This window comes from Arachis hypogaea, chromosome 3 (assembly GCF_003086295.3).
Source record: "Arachis hypogaea cultivar Tifrunner chromosome 3, arahy.Tifrunner.gnm2.J5K5, whole genome shotgun sequence".
Taxonomy (NCBI): domain Eukaryota; kingdom Viridiplantae; phylum Streptophyta; class Magnoliopsida; order Fabales; family Fabaceae; genus Arachis; species Arachis hypogaea.
This window is the reverse complement of record NC_092038.1, coordinates 95,346,474-95,358,162: the sequence shown is the minus strand read 5'-3', so window position 1 is coordinate 95,358,162 and position 11,689 is coordinate 95,346,474. Positions and strand designations below refer to the sequence as shown.

Genomic DNA, 11,689 nt, shown 5'->3' with positions numbered 1-11,689 from the left:
GTGGGTGTCTCATAGCTTCATCCAAATTGAAGCTCACTGTTCTGCCGTCTATCTCAAAAGAGTAGGTTCCTAAGTAGGCGTCCAACTTAAATTTTGAAGTTTTCAGAAATGGACTTCCAAGTAGGACAGATGAAAGTTTTCCTGAGTCATTAGGGGGCATCTCCAAAATATAAAAGTGAATAGGGAATGTCAACCCCTTAATGATCATGAGCACGTCCTCAGCAATTCCAACTACAGAGATTATGCTTTTATCTGCCAAAACAAAACGTGCTGCCAACCTTTTTAAGGGAGGGAGCCCCAAAGCATCATATACAGATAATGGCATAATACTCACACATGCACCCAAATCACACATGCAGTAAAAAATTTGAATACCATCAATAGTACAAGTAACCATGCATGGACCTGGATCACTATATTTTTCTGGTATATCACCCATTAAAGCAGATATAGAGCTACCTAAAGGAATAGTTTCAAATTCAATAATTTTATCCTTATGTATGCACAAATCTTTTAGAAATTTCGCATAGTTAGGTACTTGCTGAATGGCATAAAAAAGGGGAATAGTTACTTCTACCTTTTTGAAGATTTCTACCATTTTGGGATCGAGCTCCATCTGCTTCTTGGATTTTCTTGCAATATGTGGAAAGGGGATATGGATAGTGTGTCTCGTAGCTTCAGCTGCTTTTGATGTGCTATTCTCTGGTTGAGTTGCTTCTTCTACAATCATGTCTTCTACCTTCTCTTCCTCTTCAGCATCTTGTACCTCAACAGCATCTCTAACCTGAATGTTCTCCTTTGATCTTGGCTCATCATGACTCCGCTTTGGCAGTGTGGTTCCAGACCTCAAAGTGATGGCATTGATGCCTCCCTTGGGGTTGGGTAAAGGTTGAGACAGAAGTGCAGTAGAGCTTGCAGGTTGACTGTTGGGTGTATTCATAGATCCAATCTGTCAGGCTAGAGCTTGTACAGAAGAAGTCAGGCCGTTCAAAGTGGAGCTAAGTGTGTTCTCCATGGTCTTTTGTCTTTGGTCAATAGACTGAAGTAACTCGTCATTTGAAGAGGAAGGTGCATAGGTGCCTTGAGGGCCTTGCTGTTGGTTATTCTGAGATCCCTGGGCTTGCCTTTGGTGAGGTGCTCTGTAAGGCTGGTTTTGATTCTGCTGTCTGTTGTTGTTGTTGTTCCACTTCTGATTTCCATTTTTGTCTCTGCCTTTTTTGTTGTAGTTGTCCCTCTATCCTTGATTGAAATTATCTCTCCATCCCTGGTTGGAATTATCTTGCCAACCTTGATTGTAGTTTCCACCTTGGTTGCAATTGCTGCCTTGCTGATAGTATCCTTGATTCAGGCGGTCATAGAAATTATGAGTAGCTGCCACGGTGTTGTCTTCTTGTTGGAGCTGTGGACACTCATCAGTGTAATGAGTATAATCAGCACATATTCCACATACTTTCTGAGGAACCAACTTGTTGATTCTATTTTATTTGCTTCAGTAGGTTAGTCACCTCATTCAGAGTCTGTGTGAGGGTAGTCGTTTCACTACTAGAGGAAACCTCTTTCACAGCTTTGGGATGGTTGTTCCTATGCCTGTGATTCTGAGCAGACTCGGCTAGATCGCGGATCAGTTGCCACGCTTCTTCTGCGGTCTTGTACTTTTTCAGAGAATCATGACTTGCACCATCCAATGTAGTCTTATCCTGAGGCTTCATGCCTTGTGTGAAATAGCTGATCAACACCAGTTTGTCGATCATATGGTGGGGGGCATGCATCTAGGAGGTTATTGAAGCGCTCCTAATATTTGTAAAGAGTCTCGGATTCGCCTTGAATAATCATTGAAATTTCTTTCCTCAGTCTATCAGTAACTTTAGTTGGAAAGTATTTTTCCAAGAATACTCTCCTGAGCGTGTCCCAGTTCTTAACAACTGCTTCAGGTTGAGTGTAGTAAAACTCCCTCGCCTTTCCCTCAAGAGAAAACGGGAAGGCAGCTAGCAGAATAGAAGTCTCAGTTGCACTATTATGCCTAACAGTAGAACAGGCTGTCTAAAAATCTCTGAGGTAATTGAGAGGCTCTTGAGCAGGTAAGCCATGAAACTTCAGCAGTAGATTGATTAGTGCAGTCTTTAGTTCAATATCTATACCCAAATTTAGATGATGCGCTTGGAAAGGTGGCAGTGTAAAGTCTGGAGCTCCTGCTTCCTGGAGAGTAATCCTCCTGGGAGCTGCCATGTTCTCTGTGCTCAAATTAACCAAATCAGTAGAAAGGGAGCTTGTTTCTTCCTTAAATGATGTTTCAAATTCGTCCTCAGATAGGACTAACCGAAGCCGAGCTTGTCTTATACGTGAAATAGTTCTTTCAATTTCATGATCAAATGTGGGTAGGCTCGGATCAGGCAGTGAACAGGTCATTCAGTGAAAGAAACATACAGCTCATGGTAATAAAATAAAAGAAAAAAATGGAAATAAATAAATTCCAACCAATAATTTAGTATACTGTTACAACTCCCCGGCAAAGGCACCAAAAATTGATGTGGCAGAAATTAGCCGATTAAGAATTTATAATGAAAGTAGCGTTGCAAGTATAGTTCTTTAACCGACGAAAATCCGCTTATCAATTTAAAAGGGGTTGTCACAAAACAAGAATGAAAATACTGGGAGTATGAATCCCAGGTCGTCTCCCAACGAGTTGCAGAGAGAGTGCTATTTATTGATTAGGAAGTTTCTGAGAAATTTGGAGTTGGAGAATAGAATTAAAGCTAGAGAATTAACAAAAGATTTAATTAACTATGATAAAAAAGCCTTGACTGGGAGAAGATTAATCAGAAGTTCTATCCTTGTTGGATGTTCCCAAGTGTAATAGTGATAGGTTGTTGTTCTACTTAGTTATCCCTTACTGAATAAAGGAAAGTCAAGTAACTAGCTAATCAACTCTATCCTCAAGCCCTAATCCTCTCTGAAGGAAGGATTAGAGTTAGAGACTAGAGAGTCAGCCAACGACTTCCAATTAGAATTAACACTTGAGTATTCCCAACTCAAGGGTCTCCTCTCAATCAGCTCCCAAGTCAAGTTGGGAGTTTACTCCCTTGACACGAGTGCTACGTTCATAAGCATAAAAAGAGAATAAAGAGAAGACATGATAAATTGAATAATAAATGAGAATTAATTAAAGGTAAAAATAGTTCCTTGCATTAATAAATCCAAAAGTCATAAACATACGTATCTGAACAGGGTGAATGGGCAATAAAAAGAGTAAAGGTATGAGGGAACAAACTAGAATAGTATAAAATTCAACGGAGGTAGTCAATCTTCTCAATATCCAGATCGAAAGCATAGAACCAAGAACTATGAATGTGAAGAACCCTAGAGGAGGAAGTGATTTCTCTCTCTAAGATTCAAAACTAAAACTAATGAATGAGAAGATTTTCGTGTCAATGTGTCAACCTCTTGAGTCTCTGCTGTCCCCTGGCTCTAATATGTCTTTCTGGGCCAAAAACTGGATCTAAAACTGGCCTGAAATTGCCCCCAGCAATTTTTTGCAACTGCTGTATGTCGCGTATGTCACGCGTACGCATAGGTCACGCGTGCACGTCGTTTGTGAAAACTCCTTGTCATGCGTACGCGTCAGTCACGCGTACGCGTCGCTCGTCCTGTGCGCTAATCACGCACGCGCGTCAAGTGTGTGTGCGCGTCACTATGGAATGCTCCAAATCACACGCACGTGTCGGCCATGCGTGCACGTCACGTCTCGCTGGTCAGCTTCATTGTTTCTTTGTGTTCCTTCCATTTTTGCAAGCTTCCTTTCCGTTCTCCAAACCATTCTTGCCCTATAAGGCCTGAAACACTGAACACACAGATCACGGCATCGAAAGGTATATGGAGGGATTATAATATAACAATTTAAAGGCTTAGGAAGCACGTTTTCAATGATAGTATTAGATCAGGAAGGTAAATGTATAACATGCTAATTACATGGATAAATGTGGGAAGAATCTGATAAAAACCACTCAATTGAGTACAAGATAAACTGTAAAATAGCGGTTCATCAGATGCCCCGATCCAACCCCTCGGGTACATCCCACTACACATAACCTTCGGAAAGGGAACTCGGTCCAGAACACTGAGTATAGACTACATCGTAGTTGACATGAACTCCGCATACAACGCCTTTATAGGCCAGATGATCTTAAATCAGCTCGCCGCGGTAGTCTCCACCCCCCATCTATGCATGAAGTTCCCAACCCTAGAGGGCATAGCCACCATCAAAGGAGACCAAAAGCTCGTGCGACGCTACTATAATGAAAGCCTGAACTCAAAAGGCGACCCCAGAGGAAAAGAGTCCAATGCCATTGAACACGGAGGAGCCTGGGCTCAAGAATAACTTCGTCTGCAACCAGAAGTTAAGATAGAAGAGGTCCAAATCGGATACTCCCATGACAAAACAACAAACTTAGGTGCAAACCTAAAGGAAGGACTAAAGGAGCTGCTTGATGAGCGAATAATTTATACGCTTTTTGACATTATTTTTAGGTAGTTTTTAGTATGTTTTAGTTACTTTTTAGTATATTTTTATTAGTTTTTATGCAAAAATCACATTTTTGGACTTTAATATGAGTTTGTGTGTTTTTCTATGATTTCAGGTATTTTCTGGCAGAAATTGAGAGACCTGAGCAAAAAACTGATTCAGAGGCTAAGAAAGGACTGCAGATGCTATTGGATTCTGACCCTCCTGCACTTGAAATGGATTTTCTGGAGCTACAGAAGCCCAATTGGCACGCTTTCAATTGCTTTAGAAAGTAGACATCTTGGTCTCTCCAGAAATGTATAATAGTTCATACTTTTTTTGAGATTTGATGGACCAAACTGGCGTTCAAACGCCCACGAGAGACCCTTTTCTAGAGTAAAATGCCAGAACTGGCACTAAAGCTGGAGTAAAACGCTAGAACTGGCACCAAAGCTGGCGTTTAACTCCAAGGATGGCCTATGCATGTGAAAGCTTCAAAGATCAGCCCAAACACACACCAACTGGGCCCCGAAAGTGGATTTCTGCACTATCTACTCATTTTTTGTAAACCTAGGTTACTAGTTTAGTATAAATAGCACTTTTTGACTATTGTAGTTCATCTTTGGACCACTTTTTGATCCTTTTATCAGGTCTTCTTCCCCTATTTTTGAATTCTTATACCATTTGGGAGGCTAGTCATTCGGCCATGCCTAGACCTTTTGTTCTTATGTATTTTCAACGGTGGAGTTTCTATACGTCATAGATTAAGGTGACGGGCTCTGTTGTTCCTCATGAATTAATGCAAGTACTATTGTTTTTCCTTCAATTCATGCCTACTTCTTCTCCAAGATATACTCTTGTACTTAATTCAGTTAAGTCAGACTGAAGGGGTGACCCGTGACAATCTCCCACTATCTTCAGCACTCGCTTAGCGAAGATCCGCGTGCTTGACAACCACAAAGCGGTCTACATGATGTTCAATGTTGTCATTGGACGCCATCCGGAGTATACTCTCTTGGGTCTCTGATCCATGGATTCGTATCGTCTCTCCTAACAACAGAGCATCCGACCCCGTGATTAGGATCTTCGTAGTATAGGCTAGAATCAATAGATAGCATTCCTGAGATCCGAAAAGTCTAAACCTTGTCTGTGGTATTCCGAGTAGGATCTGGGAAGGGATGACTGTGAGGAGCTTCAAACTCACAAATGTAGGGCGCAGTAATAGTGTGCAAAAGGATCGATGAATCTTATTCCAATACAAGTGAGAACCGACAGATGATTATCCCTGCGGTAGCTGTTCCTGGTACTTTTCATTCGAGACGAGAAATCCGACAGTTGATTAGCCGTACAGAGACCGTAGACAAACCATTTTCACTGAGAGGATCATACAGCTTGTCTTGGAAGGGAAGACGCATGATTGGATGAAGAGAATAGGAAAGCAGAGGTTCAGAAGCAACAAAGCATCTCCAAACTTTTATCTGAAATTCCCAGCAATGAATTACATAAGTATCTCTATGTTATTTTCCGTCTTATATATCTTTTAATTATCAATATCTCATAACCTTTTGAATCCACCTGACTGAGATTTACAAGATGACCATAGCTTGCTTCAAGCCGACAATCTCCGTGGGATCGACTCTTACTCACGTAAGGTATTACTTGGCACCGTTGCTGGGGATTGTTCGAGTTTGGACAACTAACGGTTCATCTTGTTGCTTAGATTGGGTAATTTTATTTTTATTTTTGAAAAATACAAAAAAATAAAATTTAATAAAATCATAAAAACAAAAAAAAATTGTGTTTCTTGTTTAAGTCTAGTGTCAAATTTTAAGTTTGGTGTCAATTGCATATTTTCAAATTTTCTCAAGTTTTCGAAAAAATTCATGCATTGTGTTCTTCTGTAATCTTCGAGTTGTTCTTTATGATTTCCTTTGTTTGATCTCATGATTTTTCTGTTTTGTGTTTTATGTTGTTTTTCATATGCATTTTCAAAATCATAGTGTTTGAACATTCAAAATTTCTAAGTTTGGTGTCTCGCATGTCTGTCTTTTCTTAAAAATTTTAAAAAATATGTTCCTAATGTTCATCATGATTATCAAAGTGTTCTTGGTGTTCATCTTGACATTCAAAGTGTCCTTGCATGCATTACTTGTTTTGATCTTGCATTTTTATATTTTATTTCAAAAATAAAAAATATATTTTTTCAAGTAAATAATACAGAGAAATGAAGGTTCAGAACATAAGGCAGAAGAATCACAGAGAAAAAGAGCTCACTGGCGTTAAAACGTCAGTAAAGAGTCAACTTGGGCGTTAAACGCCAGAATGGCTATCATTTTGGGCGTTTAACGCTAGTAAAGGTATCATTCTGGGCATTAAACGCCAGAATGGGCAGCGTTCTGAGCATTTAACGCCAGAACTGGCAGCATTCTGGGTGTTTAGAAAAACGCCCAGTAAAGAAGGATTTCTGGCGTTTAACGCCAGCTAGGGTATCTGGCTGGGCGTTAAACGCCCAAATAGGTAGCATTCTGGGCGTTAAACACCAGAATGGATAGCATCCTGGGCGTTTAACGCCAGGATGACACAGGTGAGGTAATTTAGTTTAAAATTCAAAATTTTTTTCAAATTTTCATGTTTTAATTCATAATTTTAAAATCTTATCTTTCCACATTTTCAAAAATTCTTGCTAACAATTAATGTTTTGATTCAAAAATATCAAGTTTGTTACTTTCTTGTTAAGAAAGGTTCAATCTTTGAATTCTAGAATCATATCTTTTAGTTTCTTATTAGTCAAGTCATCAATTTTAAAAATCAAATCTTTTTAATTCCCTTTTTAATTTTCTTTTCCATCATATGTTTTCAATCATATCTTTTTTTAATCAAATCTTTTTCAATCATATCTTTTTAAATTTTTATTTCAAAATCTTTTCTCTAACTTCTTATCTTTTTAAAATTATTTTCAAATCTTTTTCAACTAATTACAATTTCTAATCTTTTTCAAAACCACCTAACCAGTTTTTCACTTCCAATTTTTGAAAATCACTAACCACTTTTTTTCAAAAATCTTTTTTATTAACTAATTGTTTTCAATTCTAATTTTATTTTATTCCTTTTTAAAATTTTTGAAAACTCTCTCTCTCATCTCTTTCTATTTATTCCATTTAATTGCTAACAATTCTCTTCCACTTATCTAAAAATTCGAACCCTCTCTTTTCCTCTGTGTTTGAATTCTTCTTATTCTCTCTCTACCTCATTACTCTATTCTTCTTTTCTGCTAACACCTCAAGGAATCTCTATATTGTGACATAGAGGATTCCACTAATCCCTTTTGTTATCTTTTTTTTCATATGAGCAAAAATAGGGATAAAAACATTCTTGTTGAAGCTGATCCTGAACCTGAATGGACTCTGAAGAAGAAGCTAAGAGAAGCTAAAGCACAACACTCTGGAGAGTACTTTACAGAGAATTTTAAAAAAGAAGCAGACATGGCAGCCGAACCCAACAACAATGCTAGAGATGCAAGGAAGATACTTGGTGACTATACTACACCAACTTCTAACTTCTATGGAAGAAGCATCTCAATTCCTGCCATTGGAGCGAATACCTTTGAGCTTAAGCCTCAATTAGTTTCTCTAATGCAGTAGAATTGCAAGTTTCATGGACTTCCATTGAAAGATCCTCATCAGTTCTTAGCTGAATTCTTGCAAATCTGCGATACTGTTAAGACTAATGGGGTTGATCCCGAGGTCTACAGACTTATGCTTTTCCCCTTTGCTATAAGAGACAGAGCAAGAACATGGTTGGACTCACAACCTAGAGAAAGCCTGAACTCTTTGGACAAGTTGGTTAATGCTTTCTTGACCAAATTTTTTCCACCTCAAAAGATGAGCAAGCTTAGAGTGGAAGTCCAAACCTTCAAACTGAAGGAAGGTGAATCCCTCTATGAAGCTTGGGAAAGATACAAGCAATTAACCAAAAGGTGTCCTTCTGCCATGCTTCCAGAATGGAGCATCATATGCATATTCTATGATGGTCTGTCTGAATTGTCTAAGATGTCATTGGACCATTCTACTAGAGGATCCCTTCATCTAAAAACCCCTGCAGAAGCCTAGGAACTCATTGAGATGGTTGCAAATAACCAGTTCATGTACACTTCTGAAAGAAATCCTGTGAATAATGGGATGACTCAGAAGAAAGGAGTTCTTGAGATTGATACTTTGAATGCCATATTGGCTCAGAACAAAATATTGACTCTGCAAGTCAATATGATTTCTCAGAATCTGACTGGATTGCAAGCTGCATCCGGCAGTGCTAAAGAAGCCTCCTTTGAAGGAGAAGCTTATGACCCTGAGAATCTTGCAATGGAAGAGGTGAATTACATGGGAAAATCCTATGGAAACACCTATAATCCTTCATGGAGAAATCATCCAAATTTCTCATGGAAGGACTAACAGAAGCCTCAACAAGGCTTCAACAACAATAATGGTAGGAGAAATAAGTTTGGCAATAGCAAACCTTTCCCATCATCTTCTCAGCAACAGACGGAGAATTCTGAGCAGAGCCCTCGAGGTTAGCAAACATAGTCTCTGATCTATCCAAGACCATTCTCAGTTTCATGAATGAAACAAGATCCTCCATCAGAAATTTGGAGGCACAAGTGGGTCAGCTGAGTAAAAGAGTTACTGAAACTCCTCTTAGTACTCTCCCAAGCAATACAAAGGGAATCCTAAAAGAGAGTGCAAGGCCATAACCATATCCAAAGTGGCCGATCTTGGGGAGAGTGAAAGGGCAGTGATTTCCAGTGAGGAAGACCCTGCTGGACGTCCACTGACCAATAAGGAGTACCCTATTGAGGAACCAAAGGAATCTGAGGCTCATACAGAGACCATAGAGATTCCACTAAACTTACTGTTGCCATTCATGAGCTCTGATGAATATTCTTTCTCTAAAGAGGGTGAAGACATTGCTAAAGAGCAAGTTGCTCTGTATCTGGGAGCAATCATGAAGGTGAATGCCAAGTTATTTGGTAATGAGACTTGGGAGGATGAACCTCCATTACTCATCAATGAACTGAATACATGGATTCAGCAGACATTGCCTCAAAAGAAACCGGATCCCGGAAAGTTCTTAATACCTTGCAGCATAGACACCATGACCTTTGAAAAAGGCTCTGTGTGACCTGGGGTCAGGTATCAACCTCATGCCACTCTCTGTAATGGAAAAACTAGGGATCTTTGAGGTACAAGCTGCAAGAATCTCACTAGAGATGGCAGACAAATCAATGAAACAGGCTTATGGACTTGTAGAGGATGTCTTAGTGAATGTTGAAGGCCTTTACGTCCCTGCTGACTTCATAATCCTAGACACTGGAAAGGATGAGGATGAATCCATCATCCTTCGAAGACCCTTCCTAACCACACCAAGGGTTGTGATTGATGTGGACAGAGGAGAGTTAGTCCTTCAATTGAATGAGGACTACCTTGTGTTCAAGATTCAAGGATCTTCTTCTGTAAACATGGAGAAGAAGCATGAAAAGCTTCTCTCAATACAGAGTCAGACAGAGGCCCCACACTAAAATTCTAAGTTTAGTGTTGGGAGGCCACAACCATGCTCTGAGCATCTGTGAAGCTCTGTAAGAGCTTCCTGTCAAGCTATTGACATTAAAGAAGCGCTTATTGGGAGGCAACCCAATTTTATTTATCTATATTAATTACTTTTTCATTATATTTTCTAATGTTAGTCTATGTCTTCTTTAGGTTGATGATCATGTGAAGTCACAAAAATAGCTGCAGAATTAAAACAGGAATAAAAAACAGGATAAAAAATAGCACACCCTGGAGGACGAGCTTACTGGCGTTCAAATGCCAGTAAGGCTAGCAAAGTCGGCGTTTAACGCCCAGTCTGGCACCATTATGGGTGTTAAATGCCAGAAATGGGACACAGACTGGTGTTTAATGCCAGAAAAGGGTGTCTGGTGTCTGGCTGGCATTAAATGCCAGTAAGGGTAGCAGAATGGGCATTTAACGCCCAGTCTGGCAGCATTTTGGGCGTTAAACGCCAGAATTGGTAGCCAGACTAGCGTTTAACGCTAGAGATGGGCATCAGCCTGGCGTTTAAGGCCACAAATGCCACACAGAGGGCGTTTAAATGCCAGTAAGGGTGCAGGGATGAGAAATCCTTGACACCTCAGGATCTGTGGACCCCACAGGATCCCTACCTACCCCAAGTCACTCTTACTCCTCTTCACACCTTTCCATAACACTCTTCCCCAAACACCATTCACCTATCAAATCCTACCCTCTTTCCCATAACCTCTTCACCACTCACATCCATCCACTATTTCCCATCATACAACCTACCCCCACTCACTCAAATTCAAACCATTTTCCTCCCAAACCCAACCTCTATCGCATGGATTCCCTCTCCCCTTACCCTATATATACCCCTCCTTACTCCTTCATTTTCACACATCACAAACACTCTCAACCCCCTTCGCCGAACCACACCTACAACCCCATCTCTTCCATTTATTCTTCTTCTCCTCCTTTCTTCCTTTGAGGACGAGCAAACCTTTTAAGTTTGGTGTGGAAAAAGTGTTGCTTTTTGTTTTTTTATAACCATTAATGGCACCTAAGACCGGAGAAACCTCTACAAAGAGGAAAGGGAAGGCAATTGCTTCTACCTCCGAGTCATGAGAGATGGAGAGATTCATCTCAAAGGTCCATCAAGACCATTTCTATGAAGTTGTGGCCAAGAAAAAGGTGATCCTCAAGGTCCCCTTCAAGCTCAAAAAGAGCGAATATCCGGAGATCCGACAAGAGATTCGAAGAAGAGGTTGGGAAGTTCTCACCAACCCCATCCAACAAGTCAGAATCTTAATGGTTCAAAAGTTCTATGCTAATGCGTGGATCACTAAGAACCATGATCAAAGTGTGAACCCGAACCCAAAGAATTGGCTCACAATGGTTCGGGGGAAATACTTGGATTTCAGTCCGGAAACCGTGAGGTTGGCATTCAACTTGCCAATGATGCAAGGAGATCTTCATCCTTTCACAAGAAGGGTCAACTTTGATCAAAGGTTGGACCAAGTCCTTATGGATATCTGTGTGGAAGGAGCCCAATGGAAGAGAGACTCCAAAGGCAAGTCGGTTCAACTGAGAAGGCTTTACCTTAAACCCATGGTTAGAGAATGGT

General features: G+C 40.1%; 1 non-coding gene across 1 annotated transcript; it reads right to left on the bottom strand.

Annotated features, from left to right (window-relative positions):
* Positions 1-8,385: 8,385 nt before the first annotated feature.
* LOC112793250 (small nucleolar RNA R71) lies at positions 8,386-8,493 on the bottom strand. The gene has a single exon (XR_003197953.1). It is a non-coding gene; the product is annotated as a small nucleolar RNA R71 (small nucleolar RNA).
* Between the last annotated feature and the right edge of the window lie 3,196 nt (positions 8,494-11,689).